The sequence below is a fragment of the Lonchura striata genome, chromosome 2 (assembly GCF_050655825.1).
Source record: "Lonchura striata isolate lonStrDom1 chromosome 2, ASM5065582v1, whole genome shotgun sequence".
Taxonomy (NCBI): Eukaryota; Metazoa; Chordata; class Aves; order Passeriformes; family Estrildidae; genus Lonchura; species Lonchura striata.
In genome coordinates this window covers 123,462,211-123,488,262 of record NC_140704.1, presented here as the reverse complement: position 1 = coordinate 123,488,262, position 26,052 = coordinate 123,462,211, and the positions used below count along the sequence as shown (strand labels likewise).

General features: G+C 36.8%; 1 protein-coding gene across 2 annotated transcripts in view; it reads right to left on the bottom strand.

Moving 5' to 3' along the window:
- The window catches only part of C2H8orf34 (chromosome 2 C8orf34 homolog), a 262,725-nt gene that overhangs the window by 28,576 nt on the left and 208,097 nt on the right, over positions 1-26,052 (bottom strand). For both annotated transcript variants that reach the window (XR_014953440.1, XR_014953441.1), the window contains exon 15: positions 1-26,052. This exon is cut by the window's left edge and continues 28,576 nt beyond it; it is cut by the window's right edge and continues 19,638 nt beyond it. The gene's annotated coding sequence lies outside the window, so the exon portion shown is untranslated.

The window sequence follows — 26,052 nt, the reverse complement described above, 5'->3', positions numbered from 1 at the left end:
CAGAAGAGTTTGTTTCTGCCCATGCCAGTAAATTAACCTGTACCACAGAGAGGACTTGTTCCTGGGCAGCAGGGCTGGAGCACCCACACTGTTGAACTGTCAGAGAGCACTCTGGACTGTTTTTGGCACTGGCCGATTTACTCTCCTCCAAGCAGATCCTGGACATTGTCTGGAAATTAATGCATCCCAGGAGCAGTCCCCACAAGACAGTTTTGGAGGATAAAAATGTTTAGTAGGCTGAATATGGGTCACTTTTTTGCCATTTACAACGTCTTCAGATTAGCAGACTTGAACGTGTTTGTGCCAGCAAGTAGTTCCAGGCACATCTTCCTAGAATAGACACTGAATGTGACTTTTGTTTCTACTCCTAAATACAAACAAAATGTTTGTGCATTTTCTTCAATGGTTGTTTAGCACAAAATAAACATTAAGAAATCCCTGAAGAGGGTATCAGAACTCAAGTTTTTTGCATCAATCAAGTGACAAACTAATCTCTTTCCAGACCCTGTGAATCTTTCTATACAGTGATAGATACAGAAAATAACACCTGACTAAGTAAATAAGATATTTTATAGGTAAATCTGCATTTATTTTTGAGTTATGTGTTTGTTTTCCGGTGAGCAGTCTTGCAAACTGTAATCTGGTCAAAGTCTGCTAGTTCAATTGTTGATATTTCTTCAAGTAGACAGTCTTGAAAAGGATCTTGGGAGTTGAATGAGCACCCTTCTTCAGCATGTGTTTCCACATCCCAACTGGAAACTGCAGGTGGCAGACCAAGGAACTGAGGCCAGAAACCAGGCAGAGCCAGGTGAGAAGGGAAGGTGTCCACCACACTTTCAGAAAGATCTCCACCATATTTTTGGGACAGCTCTTTGCCTTCAACTGCTTGCATGCCCATCCTAAAAGTATAATCTGAGAGAAGATTCCCAGAGGGGATTCCATTTATCAGTGTGGCTGCCATGTGCCCAATGTTTTGATGACTGCAATAAGCTGCTTTGCACCAGTATCCCTCCACAGGCCTGACCTGGAGTTTCTAAACTGACTTCATTCCAGCTAGCTGTTGTAGCAATTCCATGAGTCTCCCAGTGTGATCAGACAAATGCATAGTATATTCTATCCTTCTTAAATGAAACCAATAATAAACATTTTTCAGATTTTTAGAGCACATTTTCATGTTTTGTTGATACTTACTAAAACCAAGGTTCTTTCAGGTATTTATTTATAAGGCATCTTACCTACCAGATGTTCTCTGTTGAGTGACTAGGGACATTTATCTAGTCACATTTATCTTCTTGTACTTCTAAACTTCTCTAATGATTCATGCTGCATTTCAATCCAGACCATTTTTTTTTCTGATATAAAAACATTCCCTTAGGTGCCCCAGTTCATGTAACTTCAATATAACCATATAATCTGCAATAAAGTGCCTGATGCAAAATAATAATATGCAATAAATGCAAAATAATAGCTCAATTTAAAAGTGAACTGCCAAAAAAAAATTAAAATTTTATTTTTAAAATATTTTTTACAAAACCAAAAATTTATCAGGTTTGATAACTGATCAATTTTCATGAACATTTTTCAAGCTAGGAATTTTTCAGTCTGCAGATGGCCTTTTCAAAAGAGAGAAAGATAAAAGAGCAAAGAGAGAAGAAAAGGCAAGAGAGAAAAAGAGAAATAAAGAGAAAGAGAGAAAGAGGAAGAGACAAAGGAAGGAAGGCTGAATAAATAGCCTGCTGGGTCCCCAGGAAAAAAAAATCTTTTGAAAACACTTTTTTTTTCATTACTATAGTAGTTTATCTTTGAACTAACTGCACTGTATTTTGTTCTCACATAATAGATGTTGCATACTGTAAAAAACCAACTTGAAGCTTTATCTGATTCTAATTATATAAACCAAATTTTTATATATTTCCTTTCAGCTCAACATGACCTCTAAATGCATACCAAAATTATAAGCCCCGTTTCACAGCAAAAGATACAGAAAGCTGGGTGTGTTTTCAGTGGACAAAACCTCAGTATTGCGGAAGGATCTCCATCCTAAATAACTTATGGTTTCTTACAATAATAAAGTATGTTATCTTTATTGCTTGACCTTTGCATCTGGGATTTTTGGCCAAACATGCTGATTCTCTGGCTCACGAAAGTCAAAGCACAATTTGAAAAGAGAGGGGAGCAGTTATACCTGATATTTTTGTCTTCCCATCTCTCTACTTTCTCCACAGCTTTTACATTTGAGTGGCCTTTCTAAGATGATGATGTAATTAGGCAACCTCTCAGTTCCAAGTAGGAGGCAGGTGCACTCTTGAGGAGGGTTCTGACACAATTAAGTGCTAAACACACAGTACTCCCAGGTTTTCAGATGGATGGAGGCTGACCCTGTTGCAACCTGCCAGGATGCTTGTCCCTGGTCATGTTCTGAGCAGGAGATGGCAGCAGAGGCAGCTTGAAGGAACTGGGGTGAAAGGAGAAGATTAGAATTGAAAAGGGATAGCTGGATACCCAGATACTTCACAATGACTTGATTAAGTGCTGTCATTTAACTCTGTAATCTTTGGTTACTCAGGACTATCAAAAAGATATGGCACATCTTTTGCCTTTTTGTGAATAAGCAACACATGAAAATCCATCCCAAACAAATCCTAGAAAGTGAGAATAGTGAGGTCTCTTCTTAGAAAAAGTAGTAAATCATACCAATTGACCCTAAAGGCTAAAATGTTGGGGGCTATATTGCTCAAGGACCTCTGACATTTTTATGTAGCCATTCTTATGTACTTGAAGGATAACCTGCAAATAAAAGCTTTATTTTGGAATTTTAAAAGTGAGATTTATGTATCTGAAATTAAACAAAAGCAAGATGCAAGAAACTGTAACATGATTAGGGACTCCAAAGCTATGGAGGAGTGATAGGTACATGCAATAACATCTAACAGCACCTCTTTCAATATTTCTACTAAGCCTTGTCTGAAGGAGAGATGCATTCTGTATTCTAACTACATTTTTGATAGATATTGCAACACAAAGTGAGAAAATTTAGCGCACCCATTTACCTTCCATTTAGACCTCCTCATTAAATACTTTCTAAATTAATGCTAGGGCAAGACATTTGACTGTTGGACAAGCCCTGATAGATGAACTGGCACTAAAGCACTTCATTCAGGTGTCTGAAGTTATGCTGTTCGTTCCCTTAGAGTTTTATTGAGGTCATGTAGAACCTATGGAAAATACCAAATTGAATGCCCTAAGTCTTAAGATCCATTTAATTCAAAATAATTCTCAGGTGGGCATAACAGAACTATGGTCTCTGAGCAGGGACTCAGCTAGAATAAAGGAGAGAACCAAAATCACAGCATTCTAAAGTAGCTGACAGAAAAAATGGGCTGGTCTGCACTTCTGGCAAGATGACCTGATCTCTCACATAAACAATTTTTGATGCAGATTTGTTTGTCAGACACATTTATTTTAAAAAATCTCTTATCACCCACATGGTCTAAAGGAAAAATATAATTGGTGTAAGCTTCAACAGTATGCCAGCCTCCAGCTCACTGGAACCATTACTACCTGTCATCAAGAAGAACTGCAACTCTAAAAACACCTTGCAGATAAACAGATTTTTAATAACCCACACTTACTCCAGTTATTTTTTGCTTGTATGTCATCACATTAACTTGATGCATAACCCCTCGCCCACTTCAAGCAAATATACACTGGGAGGAATTGTCAGTTAGACAATACTCGAATCAGAAGCTTTGCACCTTTGGAAAATGGAGCATGAAATGGCAGCTGAGAAGAATTTAACCTTCTTGGCCAGTAGAAAGCAGATGAAGATGGAGGGATTGAGGAACTAGCTATAAAAAGTCACGTGGAAAGTTCAGCTCCACAACCCAGACCATTTCACAAAGGATGCCTTAGCAGAAAGAGTAGGACTCTTTGAGGAACGCTTAAGGAATTGGTGTATCAAAAAAACAAATTACTTCTCCCCTCCCCAGAAATTACTAAAGTTTGCAATAACTTTCTGAATTCATTATTTATTTAGTAAAATAAAAAAGAATGGCTTTAACCAAGAGACTTCCTTGTAGTATTTTACTCAAAATGTCCATTTGGACTATGAAAAATTTAGCAAAATTTAGAGATGGTTATTGTTTTACTTACTTTTAATGGTATTAATGGTCATCATAAACACATACATTTTTAATACAGCAATGAATCCAAAATTGAAAGTTCACAAGTGAAAGGCAGAAATACTGATATTTTTACATCAATCTATCAGTGTCCGAGTACCTCAGACATTAGTAATATCTGGTAACTTCAGCCTCAGGGGATAATGCAATAAACAGGCAAAAAAATGGACTGAGTCATTCTTTGAAAGTCTTACAACCTCACTTGATTCTCAACCAAAGGATTTTAAGTGTTTGCCATTATTATTAAAAAGTCACAGAATCAACAAGGCTAGAAAAGACCTTTGAGATCATCAAGTCCAACCTGTGACCAAAAACCACCTTGTCAACTAGACCGTGGCAATGTTTAATATCTTTATTGATAACCTGTGAAAAAGAAACAGTGAGGTCCCTGCCAATACAGTTAATAATACAGACACCACAAGGAGGGCCAACTTTCAGGCACATGCTTAGAAAAAGGCATGGAGAAGAGATGGCTCCAATTAACTGCTGAAGTGACAAAGTGGGAGAAGAAATTTGTCAATACCTACAGCATAACGGAGACATCTATCTCTGCTCTTTGTAAGCTGAAATTAAGATGCAAGCTACAGGTTTGTAAATTAAGGCAATTTGACTGTTTAAAACCAATACAAAACAGGTGACATGAACCAGCTCAAGTTTTAGGCTTCGTGTTTCTCTTCCCTAGCATTTATTACCCTGTCTCAATGTTGCTGAGAAACATCAGTCATGATTAATGTTTCCCAGTAGAAGAAATTTATAAGCCTCCAGCTGTAAAAGAGGATGAATTCAATACCTAAATTTGATAGCTTCCAGTATAATTGTTTTATAGTTGAAATATAACCAGCATTTTCAGTTAACTGACACTTTTCTCATCAGTAATTCTTAGTTTCCTTTCTTTCCAGAGAGCAAAACACAGGAAAATACATATACTCTGTTTTATATGGGAGATAGGATTTTGTATCTGTCTATGCAGGACACAGTTAAGAATGGGTAGAAAGCAAAATTCATCCTGTAAACTACCAGCAACCCAAAATATCACTGAAGGAGATATTTTAGTCAGGTCAGTTGCTAATTTACGTAAGTTTTTAGGACAAACTGCATGACAGATTGCTGGACACACTCAAGCTGCCTGAAAGTGTCAGCTTTCTATTCCTGAGTAGAGCTGCAGCACTTCCCAGATGAGCACCAGTTCTGCCTACACTCCACAGACAGCAATTCCCCATTTGTCCCCAGTTTAAACACTGCTTTAAATAGGCCTTGGGCAGTTACTTGGTCCTCTTTATAAACAGGTAGAAACAGGTCCCTTGGATGTTTTATTACTGCAGGGGTAGCAGAAGATGTTTGCATTCTCAGCATATGGCCTTGTGAGTTCAATAACAACTCTTCATTTTCAGGTGAGAGGAATAATCAATACTAATCAGCAGAAGGACCAGCAGCAAGATTACCCAGGCTTGTTAGCTGGCAGGAATGGCACCAGGTGTAACCCTGAGACAGATTGCAGAAGGGAAGGCAGGAAAGGATATCTTTTAGATCTGTTGGCAATTTCACTGCCTCTCCATTAAGCATCGCATATAACAGTGATTTGTGCATTTGTGCCTGATATTGCGCATAAATAACAAGAAAAGCAATGAAGTTGACTTATTAAATAGAAATGCAGTAAATGGGAACATTCTCACATGGTCTGTTAGACTTTCCAATAAATCTGAGCCTCGTCTGGGGGATGTAAAAATTTAGAAATCCAGGGCCATATGAGACAAATGCTACACTAGCAACAAATTTGGATTCATATAATAAGAAGGCATTCTCACGCAACCTCTTTCCAATAGAAAGGTATCAGAGTGTTTTACAGGACTGCATACAAAGATAATGGGCACTATTGCCTTGTGCAGGCAGGGTTCTGTCTAAACAGCTCAAGATAGGCTGTACAGCAAGACAGGAACTCAGGTTGCACAGACCACCAGAGGCTCAGATCTCAACTTTTCTACTTTGTCTCTTAAGTGAACTGTCTAAATAGTTGTTTTTTAGCTCCAAAATAAATCCTCTGAACTCTAAGCATCCTCATTCCGCTTTAGACTGTCTGCGTATTCAGTCTGGGTAAATGCCTGCACTAAATTTGAAGGTGTTCCACATCACACTCAGCTACAAATTCCTGCACTGACTGAAACTAGAATTGAACAAAATGACATATATATCTTCACGTGACCGGTCAGAATTAAGATGCTTATAGCAGAAGAGAAGCTGTTTAAGCTGCTACCACTCCATCATTCTAACAGATACATCAGTCATTTCCTGTTCCATTTTCAAATAAAAGCAGAGGGGGGAAAAAAATAGAAAAAAATTAAAATAATTTTAAAAAAAAGCCAGTCCTTCCCACTTTTGCCTGTGATCTGGGTAACAGTGATGAACAGGATTTGGCCCTGCCAAAATGGATACAGTTATATCATGGAATAATTATTCAAGGGGCTTTTTTGAAATGCTGTCAAAAAGGGCTCCTAGAAACACTGGGTTAAATTTAAAGAAAGGAAGACATATATCCCTGTCACCAACAATTTGATATTACTTTTTGTATGTGCTAGCTCCTGCAGTTGAGTTAACGTTTCGTTGTCTCTTGGGTAAATTGTCTGCAAATAGCTTTTTAATTTGTGATACTATTCTACAGAAGACCAAGCCTTTGGCTGCTTTGCTGATCTCCTCGTCTTCTTCATCTTAATTCTTTCTGGTTTTGTGAGTTTTAATTTGTAATTTTTTCAAGGGGCATGTCAAAGCAAGCAATACTTGTGAGTGCCAATTCTTGGTGTCTTCACTGGCATTGAACCTGATGTAAACAGGTGAAAAGGAACTTTTCCCTTACTTTGTCCTTGTCCCCAAGAGCTTTCAAAGTTTGAATCACATCTATATTTCAGAGTTGAAATACAGACTACTGTATTTCAACATATATCAAAGTAAAAGTGATATACTCAGGCTACAGGAAAAACTTTCATTAGTAATCTGTAACAGTAATATAGATGTCTTTGTACCATCCATGAAGTAATTATTTGGGAAAATAAATATCCTTTATCTATTACAATATTTCAAAATATTTTAATCTTGTTTTTATAGTATATTTTAAATTCAAAATTGTCAGTTTAACTAGCATTTTCATTTTGTTACCAATCAAGAGCAGTTCCACCTGATATATGAACACAATCCCCACGAAAGGACATAAATTCTTCACTGGCACAGCATTTGCTTTGGTGACATAACAGATCACTCTGATTTTATTCCTGAGACCACCTACAAGTATGATAGGAGCAAATTAAAAAAGGTTAAAAAGGCCATGTGCTCCCATACTTAAATCACTAACACTGTCCTTGATAAAATGCTGCACTGTGACTGAGTAAACAATAAAGATACATATTTTACATAATATATAGTGGACCCACACGTGAGTAATGGAAGCACTTATTCTGTCCAGAGTGTGAATAATGAGAGCACTTATCCCATCCGCAGAGCAGCGCTGCGCTCCCGTCTGGGAATCTGTGCCCTGGATTGGTGCATACATCATGGACCTGCCACGGCGCTGGGCCAGCCCCTCATCGAGCAGGCACTCTGCATCATTATCCACCAGCATCACACCCTGCCAGCCTGGCCAGGTTCAACACACCTTGAACAGCAGAGTGGTGGCTCAGAGCTGAGCACGTCAACCCAGCCAAGGGGAAGAATGAGGGGAAGGGGTTTGAAATATGCAAACATATATTCTGCTTTTGATTTCCCACAGTGCCATTATCTCATGAGATTTTTGGTCCCAGAAACATAAAATATGTAAGATAATTACTTCAAATCACTGTCTGCTATGCCCAGACCAAATAAAGTAGGAAGGTTTACCTCATTGCTTTGCTCACTAGTTGTTTCAAACATTCAATACTTCCAAAGATTCATGATTCTAGGAGTACATATCTGTAATAAATGGCTACATATTTTGCTCTGTACTACACAGATCACCATGACTGTTACACAGCTATTTTAAAGCTTATCAGAGCCATCCAGATACAGTAAGTCACTGGAGTTCTCCAGTGCCTTAAGAAGTTTGCACTTATTGCTTCAGATAGAGAATCATGTGCCATGTATATAATTTTTGGCTCCTCTTGTTCTGATCCACTAACCTCACCACAGCTGCATCACAAGATCAGAAATAGCCCCTGAAAAAAAGTACAAACCTATAACCTGCTGTGCTCCCAGGACTTTTAGGTTTTTGTTTCTCAATAAAACTTCAGCTGATGACCAAGAGATAGGGCTAGTATGGAAGTGCTGCATGCTGCATTTCTGAGATCACATTACAAAAATTTTTGAGGTTTTTTTTTGAGAAGTCACAACAGCATTAATTTCTAAAAGTTCTCAAAAATCTTGGGAGAAAGTTCTGAGACTGATTTCTATTGTACTTGCCTTAGATCTCCACTCCATCAAAGGGCTTATTATGAACTTACACAAGAAAAGGAGTCAAACAGGGATTTTCCATTCCACAGCAAAGCATTTGTATAATAAAACAACTGGGTGGACAATGACAAATACAGAAGGAGGTCAGAAAATATTAGGCTTTTTTCCATTTGTGCATCCCAAGCTGATATTTCAACTCTTTATAGACAAACTTTTTGCCATTGTTAACAGTTTTGTCTACCCACTATTAATCCTTTCCACTAGGCAGTAAAACAATCTCATCAAATTCAGAACAAGATCAGGTTCAGGGAAATTCCAATACAAAACTCCCATCCTTTATCTTAACAGCTCTTTTCCTGATCTTTGTGGTAGACTGAAACTGAGCAATGGAATGAAGCAGTGAAATGGATTAGATGTAGACTTCACTTGCCTCCCTATTGAACAACTGTATTTTCATTGTGGTTTAAAAAATCACATTTCATATCTGTTTTAAAAGTCACCCTTTAAAAAAAGTTAGCATCTTACTTGTGAATATATATTTTAATATTAAAGTGCGCAAAATTGTATTAAGTGCTATTTAGGCTCTTTTATAAGTCCATATGTAGTTGTAGAATTTGTATCCAGAATGGAAGACTGAAACAAGCAGAGTAGGTCTCCAAGAGAGAGATTTGACCTGCTGGAATACCCTGAATATTAGGTACCTGTGTCCTCAGCACTGAGAATAAAAAAGACCAGATGGCTATGTCGAAAAACAAGTCAGTTTTGAACTGCTTGTGTCAAGTATTAATTCCATCTGTGGAGTGAAAATGCATAGTGAAAATGCATACTGATGTCAATCCTGCAGAGACTTCATCACACTTGCTGTCTTAAATGCAAGATAAGGTTGACACTAAACAAGAGTAATAAAAGAAAAAGATTTGTAAAAGGATTTATGCACTGCAGCCTTTTGGCCCTTTATGGGGCACTGGAAAGATTGATCATCACAGCCATTTTTATTTTTCTTTCATCTGGCTGTGTCACCAATTAGGTTTTTAGGGACATTCTCAAAGGCTGGTTTGGTGGATTCACCTGCCAAGTCTCACCCGGGCTTATTCAGATTGTGGTTTTATACAAACTGAGTCACACAATTCCTCATCTCTGCATACTAATAACAAAATGCTTTTCCCTCTCTTATCTGGCAAAGAGTCTTCATCCTCTTTCTTTGAATGCTGAGTTCACAGAGGGAACTAAGCCCAGAAGCTGCTGACCATGTCTTGGAAGCCTTCACTAGGATTCAGTGCCTGAATGCGTGGCAGAAATTTTAGTGGTGCTTACTTAGGCAAATAAGGTAATTTATATCTCATTCAGGCACAGATAAATAAATAGCTGTCTTAATACACTCACAGTAACATTTGCAATAAATTTGGATGTGCATTTAATATTTATAGCTTTTGGGTGCTAAAATAAAAATGCCACTGAAAAAAAAATATTATCCAAAGGGATACAGTTTAGTTCCTACAGGGACAACATTCACTTCAGAAAGCTAAATTATTTTTTCTTGTTTTTCTCTGCCAATTTTTGTGGCTGAAAAAAGACACAGTTATAAGTACTTAAGGACTACAGTAGTATTTGGTTTGTATTACTCAAGTAATGTGTCAATGACTACAACCCAGGGTTTAAAGCATGAGCAAGAGTACACTTCTGCAGGCACAATTTTCCAAGGACAAATACAGAATTCTGCATCTGGCATGAAAGAAGAGCATGTAAAAGTAAAGACTTGGCACTGATAGGAGAGAAAGAAGACAAGGAAGTAGGGGTGCTGGTGAACAAAACCCAGAAGTTTACCTCTGCAGGGAGGAAGGACAGCTGCTCACTCAGCAGCTTTAGCAGGAGTATACTCTTGCTAGCAGGCCAAGGGGAGCATTTGTTCTCCTGTATTTAGCACTCGTGAGACCACGTTTGGACTTATGCCTCCAGCTTTAGGCTCTGCTGTATGAGAAATGAAAAAAGACATTGAGAAACTGGAGCAAGGCCATTGGACGGCCACCAAGAAGATGAGGGGGCTGGAGCACCTGGTGCATGAAAAGCAACTGACAGTGTTGGGAGGTTGTTCAATCTGAAGAGAAAAAGGTTAGAGGTAGGAGTAGTGTTGTTGCCTTCAGCTACCTGCCAAGGGGTTACAGAGAAAATGGTGCTGGAGACACACAGTCCTATTGCAAGAGGCAGCAGACACAAACGTCAGCAAGGGAAAAACAGCAGAAGAAAGGCGGTTGAATATGCATTCTTGGATATTTTCAAAACTTTCCTGAATAAACCCTGAGCAACCTTGTCTGACTGTGAATCCATGACCTCCCAAGATCCCAAAACTTTTCTACTTTTACCCCTCTTCTCACATTCTTCCCCCTAAAAAAAAACAACAAACAAAAAAACCCAAAGAAACTAAAAAAATCCCAATCAAGAAAACAACCAGGATCTTTCATTCATCAGCTCTATACCCTCATCTTACAGAGGAAAATACATCAATTCAGACACATGAAAGGCATTCTTGATCACAACCCTTTAATTAATTATAGACATGTTAATGCCAAAAAAGATAAGACAGAAGCTAGGAGACATGGTGATAATGCCACTCTCTGAAGTAATTGAAAACTTATAGTGAAAGGGTCTTATTCTGAAAAATATAGTGATCAAAATACTTTATGATATTAGGCCGGTCAAGCAAACTTTTGAGGAAAAATTATTTTTTTAGAAACTTTGTCTAAATTCTCATCAGCTCACCTCCTGTGCTCCCAGCATTTCCCTGTCTGTAACAGGAGCACTCATGCCACAGGTGTCCCCGTGGGTGGGAAGATCTGGGAACCCTGCTCCAAGCCCTGCAGCTCATCACTGCTGAATGCCCTCCTAGGACACCTTGCATCCAAAGGTGCTGTGGGAAACACAGCCCAAACTCAGTGGCTTCAACATCACAGAGCAAAATTTTCCCACTGGACACAGGAAAAGCTTTCCTATGCATTCTACCAAAATAATCATTCCTGCAGAACTCTTCATTGAAAGAAATTCCAATTTTGTATCAGCTTTGTATCTTTTACTTCAGAAATTAGTTTCCATGGATTGATTAACTCTCTCTCTGTCCTTCCAGGCTCTGAGCATCTCAGCACTCAGCTGTAGGGGAGAAGGTTGTGAATTACATTGCACATTAATACAGATTATTATCTCTCAGACTTTTTACTTGTGATTTTTTTTTTTTTTTTTGTGAAAAACCTTTTAAATTTTGTGGGAAATCTTCTAAGTTACATGATAAGCACTATGATTGGTTCTCTAACTGGCATTTGACAGAAAAAGAAAGAGAAAGAAAAAAAAAGTTAAGATTAGCCCTAACTTTTCCAGGATTCAAAGCTTCAAACACATTGGGGCAAAGAGAAGTGTCTTTATCCAGCATCTGAAGTGCAACTCAACATTGTTTCAGTCTGTTTAACCTTACTTGTCAATATCACTGCTTCCACATTAAATTTCTCTGTTATTGAAAGATTACCTTTCAGACTGAGGATGTCCACAAGTAAATGAATAATGTCTTCCTTTGCTTTGTGAAATTATTCCTTTGTCTTCATGGACTACAGCCAAGGACTGTTTGTGATAGAGATGATTAATGCAGAAATCAAGTCGAACGTGAAAAGCTCTGGGAACAGTTACTTTATTTTTCAGCTTTTACTTTCAGTTACATCAGGATAGGCATACACATATTTCCTTCCATGGGAACCAAAGTCCATAAATTGTTATAGTAAATTCCTTACTGCTGGGAAGCTTAGATGGACAACCTCACATAGGATCATCTGCTTCATTACTCAGGGCTTTAGGCTGACTGTGATTATAGTGCACCAAAAAAGCCCAGCTATGGTCTTTTTCTTTCCTTGAGTATCATTCAGTTTAAAATGGATGACCACATTTTCGTAAGAATTTCTATTTCACTATACTAGAATAGTGGTTTTACTTCCCATTGTGTCCTTTGGAGAATGCCCTATTACCTTGATCTTGCAGCTTCCTACATTGAAAGCAATAAGTGTTGCAGTCATTTTTTATCAGCAATGATAAAAGCTTTATTCTCCTCATGACAAGTGAAAAAAAAAAAAAGTTGCCCCTGTTCGTGACTTTGTCTGGGTTTCTTTAGCTTCCTGGTTCCAAGGAGAATAAGTCTCTGGAATCTCAATCTTAAGGTCAAAGCACTGTTTATAGATCAGCTAAAATAAATAAAAATTAGAAAATCATTTCTCTGCTGTCTATCACTCTGGGCTACAAAAAGCTTCTGAAAGTAGACTGGAAGAACTGTGTCAGGAATTAAAACAGTCAGATCTCCTTTTTATGATCCCAAGTCAAAATCCACACCTTTAAGCCAAGCACTATATTTTAATTTTTTTTTTTCAAAGTAAATTAATTAACTCTTCTAGTAAATCAGCATTTTCTTTCTTACTGCCCAATCCATTGCATTTTATGCTACTTACAGATATGAAATTACCTGCTATTTGAGTAAATTTAGTCTTTTGAGAGTGGACTGATAAATCTGAACTTCTGGAAGTTAACTGTTGCTGGGGTAATTTAAGGTAACCTTTCAATCTACTGACCCTGGTTCTTTACCACAAAGATTCCACTTGAGACTCTGTTAATCTTTGACTTCCCTATTGTGAAGAAAGTAATACTAGTTTCTTATGTTAGGTTATAGCAACAATATTAAAAGGAATGGTTCAATGTGCTTTATTAGGAGACTCAGAATAAGACTTAATACATTATTTATTCAGACCTGGCTAACTGAGTAGGTTTGTACAGAGACATTAATCTGGTATTTAACAGCTGCATTAAATACCAAAACACACAAAATCACACACACACAGAGTTCAGTTTCCACTGCATATTTGCTTACAAGAAATATGTCATTAAATAGAAAGGCTGAGGCTCATCCACAGCTTTAAACATACCATACTGTCGTGTTGCTGATTGCAGGTTTGTCAGCACCCTAGAAGACATCTAAGAAAAGGGATTTATGCCTGTCTGGCTCTTGAACCTGTTACATCAGTCATTTGTAAGAGCTGCAGTGCTCAGATCTCTTCAGGAATTAACGGGTAAGAAAGTGATTGCAGTGAAGCACAAAGAAAAAATGTAACCTGTGTCTTTCCTAAGGATACCATTAAATGTGAATAACTGCAACTCTAACACTTATTTACTCATAAAGAAGCTCATCTGCCATTGACAGAATATTGATGCACTGTCTTTCATGCATTTGCTGTTATAGAAGGGAAAGAACTTCCTAATAAAAATTTTCTCAGAGCCTTATAGAAGCAATTTTAGACATACCTTTAGTTTCCCTCTCCTTGCTACCTTTTGGCAAATACTTTATTATGCTTAAACTCCAGTATGTATTTGACTTACAGGACTTTACATTAGTAGCTGAGTTCTTTCAATCCATTTCCTAAATAATAAGTAATGGACAGTCCACTATTAGCTATCAGAAAATAGATTACATGAAACAACTAGCTTCAAATTCTTCCTGGATACTATCTTTCCAGAAATTATGATGTTGGCGGAATATTCTAAGCCAAAAAGGGAAGATAACTTACAAATAATATATTTTTTTTTTCAAATAGGGCCTTAAGCCCTCTGTTTCCGCTTGATTCATGTTTGTAACATGCTTCTTCAAATGTTTGGTTTGCACAAACCAGTTCACTGTGAGGAATGCTTCATTAAGACAGCTTCCAAGAAAGCTTGAAAAATTATAGATGAAACCAACAGCAACAAGAAACACTATCTCTTTCATTTAAGTCTTAATTAACAGCATTGAGTATTTACTCTTTTAGATGAGAAGGAAATATTCTATGCCACAAGGTCAGTACACCTTCAATCCTCAGCTTTCAACTAAGTTTCTTGGTAAGTAGGCTACCCAACAGATGAGCATATAAAAATAAAGAGGTATATTAAAAAAAAATGAACAGGACGGGAACAAATTTTGAGTTTCAAGTGACCTTTCCCCAGTGATGAGCACAGTGTTCATTATTATTCTAAGCCCTGCAGTTGATCATTGATGAATGTCCACCTAAGCAATTTTAAAAATGATGATCAAAGAATGCCAGACTTTCAGACAAAAACTATTTACTCTTCATAATCACAGTTCTCATTTCTGATACAAGGTCAGGACTGTTCCATTAGAAATCTGTGCAAAATTAGTATGCTGATTTTGTATACTAGGCAGCAATAGAAAAAACTGATCTTTCAGTGCAGGAGTTATCTCTCTACACTAAATTAGGGCTAAATTATTTTCAATGAACAGATGTTGACTATTCATTGCCTTCATTAACTTCCACTGTACCTGGGTACCATGTAGTGCTAATAAAGTTATTGCAATTGAATTAACTTCATCTTTCCATGGTACATTATCCCTTTGATGACTCTAGATCATGGTTTGATTTAATGACCCTGGTGATCAGAGAGACATAAAATTAAAGAATGCCATATGTTACCAGCATTGAGGAAGACTTTAGGACTTTTGTTGACAATATTAAGCTTTGTAATTTTCATCCATTCTAAAAAATAACAATAACCAAAAAAAATTCCAGGAGGGAGACATCTTTTCCATTTTACATTTGGAAAGCACACAAGTACTAACAAATTCTTTTGGATCATTAATTTTTCAGAAAAAAAAAATCTCACTTTTATTTCCATGTGCTTCCATATTTCCAATGGAATCACTTTCAAGGAAAAAAATGCAGGTTCTTTAGGCAAAATAAAAGTGAAACATTTCCCATAGTTCTCCTTGTCACATATGAAAGTCTGTCACTATTAAGAAAAGGTAGAGTAGAGAAGGCTCTATGTTCAAGTCCTTTGGACTCAGATGAACTATGGCTTTGCTTGTATTTTATTTAATTTTATAATTATTTTCATTAAGTGAATACTTCTTGTTCCATTCTTCGTCCCCAGTTTTTTTTTATGCCATTACAACCTAAAAGAGGGAATCAAAAGGCAGAAATTCTTTCTCTATGTGGTTTAAAATTCCTCGTCTGGCAACAATTTTATTTTTAAATAAGGCTACAAAAATTAATTGTAATAAGTTTTATTTGATTTAGCATGCCATACAGCTGTTTCTGCCTTCAATATCTTTCATACTGTGACTTTCATACAAGACAAAGCCTTATTTTCAACTCTCTGGAGTCATAATTGAGAGAAGATACACAACAGATGATCAACAGGAAAAACACAAATTTAATTTAAATACTTAATTGCACATTTAGATGAAACATTTTTAGACTTGCCAGTCTGAAAGAGCATGTATTTGTACATGAAAATTGAACTGAATATTTGCTTTCAAATAGATACATGGCAGATAGGAAGATGCACTAAGTTTGCACTACAGGATAATTTAATTTGTAAAAATTTTGTCAAATTGGATGGAGCATATGACCTAAGTTTCAGTGATCCAGAGGGAAGGTGATTCCTATTCATTATATATGGTTTCTTACTCTCTAAAGCTTTATAGAGTTGCAAATTTTTACCTCTTCCTTTCTTGCATGACAGAAGACTATAAATTCATGCAGGGCACTTCTGTATTTAAGGAGTTTTAGATTAAATATTTAACTAAGTACTAGTTACGGAGCAGTAAGAAACACATAAAAATCCTACAGATTTTAGTGTGTGCCAAATGTGGCATATGGTAAGTAATTAAATAAAATAGTTGCTTAACATTTACAGTTTTAAGGACACTTAAAATTTTATTACTCTACAGATTTTTTTTTCTTTTTTTACTTTGAGGGGGGAGAATTCAGTCAAATCAAGCTTTCAACTAACCATCAACTTCACTGGAAAAGTTCTTGATCCCTTTGAACTGCACTGGCAAAAAATCATGTGATCCCATATTTATAATCTAGTCTTTCAGATATTGAAATTATAGGAGAAACAAGGGACAAGTATATTTTAGCTAAAAGAGACTGGGAGGAGAAGGTGAATTTCTTGCCTCAGCACTCATGTCTATGTTACTTTGTGCTGCTGATTTCCAGAAAAGTCTTGGGTGTGACTTAGTCCTGGGTCAGTTACATCTCTACCCCAGCACTCCTGTGCAGGGCTTGGGAAGGGGCATGAAGATAGTCCCAGTAGGCAACTACAATGCAGTGGTGCAGAGGAGAGCCCCAAGCATTTTTTATTTACTAGTACTAGTACAATCCAAGCTGTTGAAGTCAGTGATTAAATTCCCACGGAATTCAAGGTAGTCAGGATTTATCCAGAGTTTTTTGTTGTTAAGGAGCAAATCTAGACAATAGGGCTGACTGTTCCTCATAAATTAACACTTCTTCAACTGCTCTGTGTAAACTACAGTTTTATTGTATCTGCTTTCTTATAGGCCACAGAAACACATTAGAAATCATGCTTTATTTACTGTTCCAGAACTTGTGAAACCTCAAAGAAAAAAAAAATCATTGTTTTAAGCCCTTAAAAGCATGGTGAATTTTTGTTTGAAGTTTTGTATTGTTTTATTTTGTTTATAAAGGAAATACCTTAGAATAGCATTATTTTAATGACATATCAGGAATTATATTTTGAAATGTTTGTCAGCTTTTTAAAATGTGCTATTGAAACCTATTAAGCTGTCAAAACTATGATGAATATGTTAAGTAACATGATCTTGTTGTAAATCACTACTTCAGAGTAACAGACCTCAAAGCCAGGAGAAAAAGGAAGAAAAACAATTGTTTGCAAATGTTTTCTTCTAACATTTTGTCCTGTCTGCCTTCACAGTCTACTGAATTTCACTGCTCTTAGAGGCATTTAAATGCTTTACAGGCAGTGTAATCTGACCAAGGAAGCTGGACACAGAAGTAAGTGGGAATGGGAAGAATGGAGAAAGTACATCCAACATAGCACTTCTGGTTTTCCAGCAATTTCAACCAAGAGTCAACATTTTCTATAGGCAGCAATGTGGTTCACAAAAGGGTTATTCCATCAAAAAACAGTGTGTTCTTAAAAGTTCTGAATGAAGACTTTCAGTAAACCCTGACATCAAGTTAAATGATACCAGGAAGGATGAACTTGTATCAGATTAAAGTTTTGTCTTCAAACATACAGAGGTATTTGTTTCTGGAAGGGACGCAGGAGTGTATTGTTTGCTTACAAACAGGATTAAAACTGAATAAACTGAATATTTGTTTAAATTAGCAAAAAGGACATCCAGGTTTAGTTTTGCTGGGAGTGAAGTTGCTTGTCACATATATTAAGATAGAATGAGGCGTCATATTTATGTGTGATGCTAGTATCAATCAAATGACCTTCCATTTGCTCATGCATTCCCAATGAAAAACAACAACTGACTTCTGGAACAGTTTTCAAACTATTTGATATAAACATTTTCTAAAGAAAATTGGCTGAATAAAATAATTATTCAATCAATTGAAATTGGAGTTTATTTGTAACATCTGACTCTTGTATTTCTGGCTTAGCTGAAAGTAATTCCGTGATCCGTGCTACCTGATGATTTTCAATGGGTGACATTAACACAAAAAAGTTTTGTAAGCTCCATGACCTTTTCTGTTATGGATATGTAAATAGTATTTCTGCTAACAGATCTATGAAGAATAGATGACTTTCTAAGTGTCTCCCTCCTTTTGTATGGAGTAAGCACCGTTGGTGATTATGGCAGCACCTAGACTGAGTGGATTATGGCATGGACCATGGCTTGGCTGGGACAAAGATGGTGGTCACTGGAGAATACTTCTAGACAGAACGCCTCGGTTTTATTTCTTCATAAATTCTGGTGTGTGCTGGTGCATGGCAGAATCTCACCAAGAACTCAGAAAGTGGAAGACTCCTTCCCCCACCCCACCCCAATCTAGTAATTTAGATGTAGACACCACTATTCTGTTAATTTACAGGGCAAATATTAAACAGAGGCATGAAAAATTAAGTCATTCAGATGCTAGAGTGACAGGAAGGAGGTAAGAATCAAAATGGATGATGTGTTAAGAAGGAAACAAAGTTCCATTTAGAATGATTTTATTTCACTTACTACTCCTATTGTCTAAATTACCTTATGCAATTCATTTCAAAAGATAGAAAAATAATAATCCTTAACTACATAATGTGAGGAGCCTTCAAATTACTGCTTGAGACTTCCTCATAGGGACCTCCCAGAGATACATGGAAATTACAAATTCTACCAGTTCCTTCCTCCAGCCAACCCATTCATCATGTACTCAGCCAAGAACATCAGGGTAATCTGGGGTCTTGGCTACATAAAGGATAATGGACTTGGATGCTTCATAAACATAAGTAATTTTTTCCCCCAGCTAACTATGTGACTGCCTCAGAAAACCCTGATCATGGTCACTTAACTCTTCAGAGTATCTAGAGGGCTTGAATGCCTATTTACCTTTAAAACATTGGGAAAAATATCATGAAACCAAATGGAAACCCTTTCAAAATTGAGTACAGAATGACTTTTTTCCAAGATCAGTTCCCAGCGAGATAAAGTTTAGCAAAAGGAGAACCAAATGAATGACATTTTTCCTAATTCAACACGCCTCATTAAATTAATTCAATATTTCATCTAATCACCATAAATATATTATTTTTATTTTCTAGTTTTTAAAAGTTAGAAACAAGCAACTAAACTGTCAAACCACTAGTAAAATACACATTTTACACTGTCTGCTGATCCTTACATGAAGTTTATTCTTCACACCTATTCCATTATTAAAACAAACAACATACGGTGTTCTTCTTGGAAAAAACTATCAATAAATGACAATGTTAGTATATCCTTTCCTTACCTTATGATTCATTATATGCTTGTGATCAACCTGCATTTCTCAAAACCCTTTAACGAGGTCATGATTAACTAGTATAGTTTACTAAATAATTACTTCACTAACATTATGTATTATGTGCACATAAATATTTTTTCTTTTGATACTTCTTGAAGCATTTTTATAATACTGCCATCATAGAAAAAGTATCAGCTGTGAAATTAGGCGAACAACTCCTGGTTTTCATTTTTTGTTTTGTATTCTTTTCTGTGTTTCTAATATAAACCAAAGATGCCTAGAACATAAGGTACCTGTGTTTTTTGATGTCTGCATATAAAATCTAGTGTTATATGAAGTCACTAGACTAACAGCTATTCTAGTAGTTGTATTATCAGACAAAAAAAACCCAAAATTGCCTATAGACATGTCTGTTTCCATGGGCTATCAGAACACGCGAGCAAGTGCTTGTTTACATGCACTGAAAACAACAAAACAGGAAGTGAAGCCTAAACTAGAGCTTATGGCAGTGCTAGGATCTTTCTGCCTGAAGTTTGAAACATGAACTTCAGGCACGTGCAGTAGGCATTGTGGACTATGTATGGAGATTATCTTCACATATTTCGGTATGACCCTCACAATATGTATTTAAGAAAGATAAGAGGCACAATGACCAACTGTGCTAAGAAAAGTGAACTAATAGAAAAAACACATCACTAAGCGAGATATTAAATCAGTGCCGGCAGCACTGCCATTCAGTGAAGGCCAATTTAGTGTTGAACTCTAACTACAGGTTTTCCAAACTGACTTCTACAGGAGCTAATACAGGCCTTTAGCCTACCTGATCTGCAGCTGGTCTTTGTGAATACATTCCACCTTATTCATTAAAGTAATACATTTCCCAGATCATCTTGCAGCTTTATTGGATCATTGGTTCTAGCCACAGGAGTGCATTTGTGGCCATCTCCAGTGCACTTTTCTTTGCTTCTGAAGTAGATATATTACATGTACTGATGATGTGTGTCTGAAGCCTGCAACTTTCTTGTAACTTTTGGCAAAAGTGCTAGTGTTCAAACATTATAAATCTGTGTGCTAGACTTAACAGTACAGAACATTCAAAAATGATCACAGTAATGTGGGCCAATTTCAGCTATGGTTTTGATTAAAAGTTTGATAGAAACCTCAGAGAAATGACAACATGCTTCCATAGATAAGCTCTGCAACATTTATATTCCACTTCACTGCACTGGGTTGATTCAGAGTGTATTTGCTTTTCCTGGCCACAGTTTAAGTGCTCAATAAAGTAACATTCTGCTACTAAGTGCTTGACTCTTTTCTCCTAGATTAATCGTTTGGGCTGTCCAGAGAGATGAAGCCTTTTGAAGAGGATGAAATATACCAAAGTGAGTAACAGCACAGATACTGGGCTTTTGCCCTCTTATGGTGCAAAGAATGTAAAAAAAGAAAGCATTTTTCAGATCAGTAGCCTAAGATTATTTCGGTTTTTGTGCAATATCTTATGACCCTTGAGGAAAAATTATAGAATTTTTCCTAATGAAGATTGTTAAAATGTGCCTTTTATAAATGACACTGTAACTTGACCCAGTAATGAAAATTAAAGGCTAGCTTGGACTGCTCTGCAATGACAAAAAGCTACACAAACTCAATTTTCCTTACCCTATTATTTAGCAAATTTTGTGATTTCTAAATTATTAAATAATGTTATATATTCATTCTGTACTGTTTAACTGATCACATATTATTAACAAACCATGAATCAAATGTGTGAGGCCCAGCTATATATCTGTATCCCCACTGTAGCAGGGTTCTTAGCAGTACATTGCATATTAAATAGCTTGAGAGCAGACTTCTTAATCACCCAATTTCTATTTTATGCCATTACAAGACTATCTTAGTGTCATCTGAACATAAAAGCAATAGTAGAATAGCAACACTATACCAAACAGTTCATTGCTGCATGCTCCTTGCATATTTATTTATCATTTACCATCTGAAATCACAACATATTCAATACTCCCAATTGCATGTTTTAGCCAGACATTGGCCATTATGCTTTTCTTTCTTTCTTTAACAAAATGAATTGCACTGAAATATAAAACAGATACTAGCTGCAAGAATACTGGCAGAGCAGCAAATATTACTCCATATTTGGAAAAAACTCTCAAGGAAAAAACATGCTGGCAATACTGTTTGATCTACATTTTAAGTGTGGGCTTGAGGATACCGTCAGTGTAAACACAACTATCATGTAGGAATGTTCCCAGAAATAGAACACAGTAGGTCATCTTATTCCCTCTCTCAAAATTCTAGTAATATATTGGACATTTCTGGAAGACAGCAAATATGTCACATAAAATCTACAAAAACCAAGGACAAATATTTCAGGTACACATCATATATGCAAAATAAAAGTATTAGGAAGAAAAACCTGCAGCTTTTACATGATATACCCCATGAGGAAGACTTGAGCACCCATCCACTAGTTAAAGAACCACATAGTCACAGGTTGATACAAAAGAGATGCATGACAACATCCTACACAGAGAAACCAGCATACATTACATACTGTATCATTGCCACAGCAGCTTGAAAGGTTTCAGCAGAAAAATCATTTGGAAACAGCTATATATACACCATTCAGTATGGCAGGTGCTTGGTACAGTGAATATCTCACTGTCCAACCTACTGAAAAAATGACCTCTCTTCCTACCACTTCACCCCCTACCTGATTCTGACATCCATCCTAGCCCTACATACAGTAAGAAAGTAACACCTCTTCATGCTGCAGTCTTCTTATATGCTCAAGGATTTGGGACTGACAGCCTATCTCACTGAATTAAATAACAAAATATCCTATTATTTAAATAAAACTGGAAATTTTCTCCTAATATGAGTCTCTACTCACTTCCAGGTAACCACTCTACCAGCCAGGGGTCTTTCCTGACATATCTTTCAGGTAGAGACAAACAGTCACTGTCCCATTTCACCTATGCCTGCTGGATCTCAAATTGCAGAAGTGCAGCTATGGAAAGGTTAACTGCAATCGCCCACTCACTTTTACTGCATTTATAGAATTCAGGACTAAGTTCACTTATTTGCAGAACACGATCCTGTCCACTCTCTTTTAACTTTTCAGCTGTAGTCACAATTCTGCAGAAATGGATAATTTGGGCATACTTACAGAGTTTGCAGCTCAGAGCTGGCAAATGGGTAAATAGCTAGCTCATTTGCACCTATTTCATGTGCTGTCAAAGTAAGATGAAGGAGGTGCTATTACCAGCAAATAGCAGTTATAAGAAGAAACTACTGTGTAAATAAATCAACAGATGGGTAGGAGCAGCTCTAGTGTACCTTGCAAGTTGAATTTTCAAGTCAGAAGAGCCCTCTAGGCTGTCCATTGGCATGACTGTGAGAGTCTCCACAGGCTGGAGAGCACAGAGACTCCAGAGCAAACATCTTCACTTGTGTACGAACACCGGCAATGCTTCAGCACTGGGACATACTGTATGGCAATGGATTTCCTTCAGGGTGGAGGAGGACCTCACTGACAGAAATCTGTATCCCAAGCCAGCTACATCTCTTTTTCTTTTCTACTGTGTCCTGGGAGCCAGGCTGCAAGCATGAAGAACTGAAAGATGCTATATCTAGGGGGAAAAGAATACTGCACAATACTGCACAAGAAGAGGCAATGTTTCTCCACTCTCTTTTGTTAACACAATTTCTTGTTTTAACTGTGCTTCCCTCTTTGCTTTACCACTGCAGACTGAAGAAAGAGATGTACACGGCCCTCAGTCCTGTGCCAGACTGCTTCCCTGGATAATTTATTCTAGTTTGTATCCACTCGCTACATGTATTTAAGCTATTTGAAGGCCAACAAATTTAATCCTCAGCAGACATCACTTCTGCCAGGTTACCTTTCCCCTGGGAGTTTGAATCCATCAAACACAGGCCTGCTGAGGTGCTTGTGCTGCAAATCAAAGCCAGAGCCATTCACATCAGCTCTAAGCCCTCTTGGCACAGTGTCCCTCCCAGAAGATGTAGGCAGTAGGTATATTGTCCATCTTTGCACAACACTTCCATGCAGAGCAGATCCCACAATAATATGCTCCCTGCTTTGTAATTCTACAGGGACAAATACACCAGTCCAGAAAAAAGACATTCACATGGACCCTGGAGCAAAAAATGATGCATACTTTAGGAGGCCATCAAATAGAGAAGTTTGATATCCTGCCATTTCTGAAAGCTCTCCTCTGAGTAGCATGTAGTGATCTTAGAGAAAACTTTTTCAGAGTCCAGGCACAATGTGAGTCTCAAAGATGGCAAACACTTGGGCTCAAATTCCTCATGCCCTATTATGCCATATTTCCAACCAGATGACAGGGGACTTGTGTGTTTGTGTTTCTAATCCCCTAATCAAGTATCATTATTTTTGTCTGAGCCAAATCATAACATTTTGGTCTACAAAAAACACTCTTCTCAGTAACAGTAAATTTACTTCAGACACATTTTTGGGGCCCCAAACTCGCCAAAGAATAGCTCTACAGTTACAGCAAGTGGGGTTGCTTCTGTGGAAAGGTTTAACAAGGTGGATTGAAAATATTATTGGAGAATGTGGGCTGTAATGATTTTTACCTGGTGGGGAGTTATTCATCTGAATGTTGTTTTATCATTTCAAATGTTACTTGTGGGAAGGGAATGTCACAGCTCTCCAAGAGCTACATTATGTCAGCTGCCATGCTCTATAAACAGATTACACACACCTTGTATAAACAAACTATGGTTAGTTAATTATCCTGAACAAAAATACCCACACCAAGAAGAAAATTCATTTTGAAATGATTAATAATATAAATTTTAGTTTCAGCAACATTTTTTCTATATTCCCATGTGTAGCTACAACTTAATAAAACTCCCTATAAGATTACCACCATTTAGTTGGTTTCACAAGTTCAGATTGTTATACACAATCATGCCATGTTGTGAATTCAGTGCTAACCACATTGCAAACTATGACCTAACTTGGCAGGGAGGATGTATATACTGTAAATAGGTACTATGACAGGTGTATCAGCTAGTGCCAACAATCAACTTTTAAAAAATATACAGTATCAAATGGCTACAGCCATAAATAATCTGGAAAAAATGTATATGGTTTATTAAATTATTCAGGAAAAAATTTTATTCAGACAGCATTTCTCATTACTCATCTCATCATGTAACAAATTAGAAGTAAAATGCATGCAAAACAGTTCCAAATTTGCAAAGACCAAGATTTTCACAGATTCCAGATCTCTGGAAAAGATGAGGAGATTAACTAGCAAAGCTAATGATTTTAAATCATACTTCCCAATACTAACACACAGCATTAAATACAGCAAACAACTTAACTGATGTTGATATAGCTCAGGAATGGTTCCCATATGTGGTTCCTGAATATGTGTATACTGGGTAGTATATTTATTTCAGTGGTAAATAAAACCTTAATTCAGCAACCCAGTGGTTTACCAATAGGACATGTGTGGATATCCAGCTTTTAAGAAAAACATTTTTAGTGGTATTCATAGCCACATTACAAAACCCTGCAGACAGAAAGTCCCTCATGAATTTCCATTGGAATTCCAGCCTAATATGGAACTCATGTGATATAATAAGGATTTGATTTTGTGACGTCTAAGGCAAAGAACTAGTTATGAACTGCTGGAAGTTTCACAAGTCAGTACAGGATTGACATCTTCAGTGTATTCTTCAATATCTGAACAGTACATGCTGGCAGGAAATCTACAGAGTTCTTGTAATATCTTGTGTTAAAGTTAATTGTAACAAGACTATTGTGAAAAGAGCACACTAAGATCTCATTTTATACAAATTATAGTTGCTAAACAACGGTCCATTCCTCCTTCTACCCCAACTTTCATGAAAGCATTATGCAAGAGAACTGAAGCATTAAATATAATCAAGAGGTAGTGGAGATGCTCTCATTTCTAAGAGCTTGTTCCATATTGTTATCCAAGAAAATATTTCCAAATATGTGAAAAAAACTAGAACACTTTTGATTTCCACATTCAAGCATAATTTAGCAAAACTCTCAAAAACTAAGACAAATTCATAAAAGAAAATACAATACAAAAGAATTTTAGATTGCAATAATTAAGAGAAATCAATGATTAGACTGTCCCCATAGTCCTAAGCTAGTATCCTTCTGCAAGTACATTCAAGAAACCATGACATTAAAGACTGTAACACACTATTTTCAGTTAAATTGTCCAGTTGATTAAGCAGAGTAGACCATTGCCCATGACTCTCTTGAAAATAGGTACCTCTTGATTGCAAGATCTCTTCTTGCTGCAGAAGTTGAAAGAAACTCAAGGAACTGTGGTCCTTCAATTGTATTCAACATGTCGCAAAGGCCCTAGATGTTGTTCCACAAGGTGTGTTAGATTTATTTTGGCTGCTCTCATGGTGAAAGCTGCTTATCACTTTGTGTTTGAGTCTTCTGGAACTGGGTACTCAAAATGAATGTGCTACTTAAAAAAAAAAAAAAAATCCACCTTAGTAATTTAAAGTGTGGATTAGTATTTTGTAGGAAATCTTGAGAAAATGAGTTCTTTCTCTCACAGAAATGGAAAAAAAAATTAAGTGCTTTAAAAAGAAAACCCAAAGCGATCAGTCTTACAGAAAACTCCATGAGATGA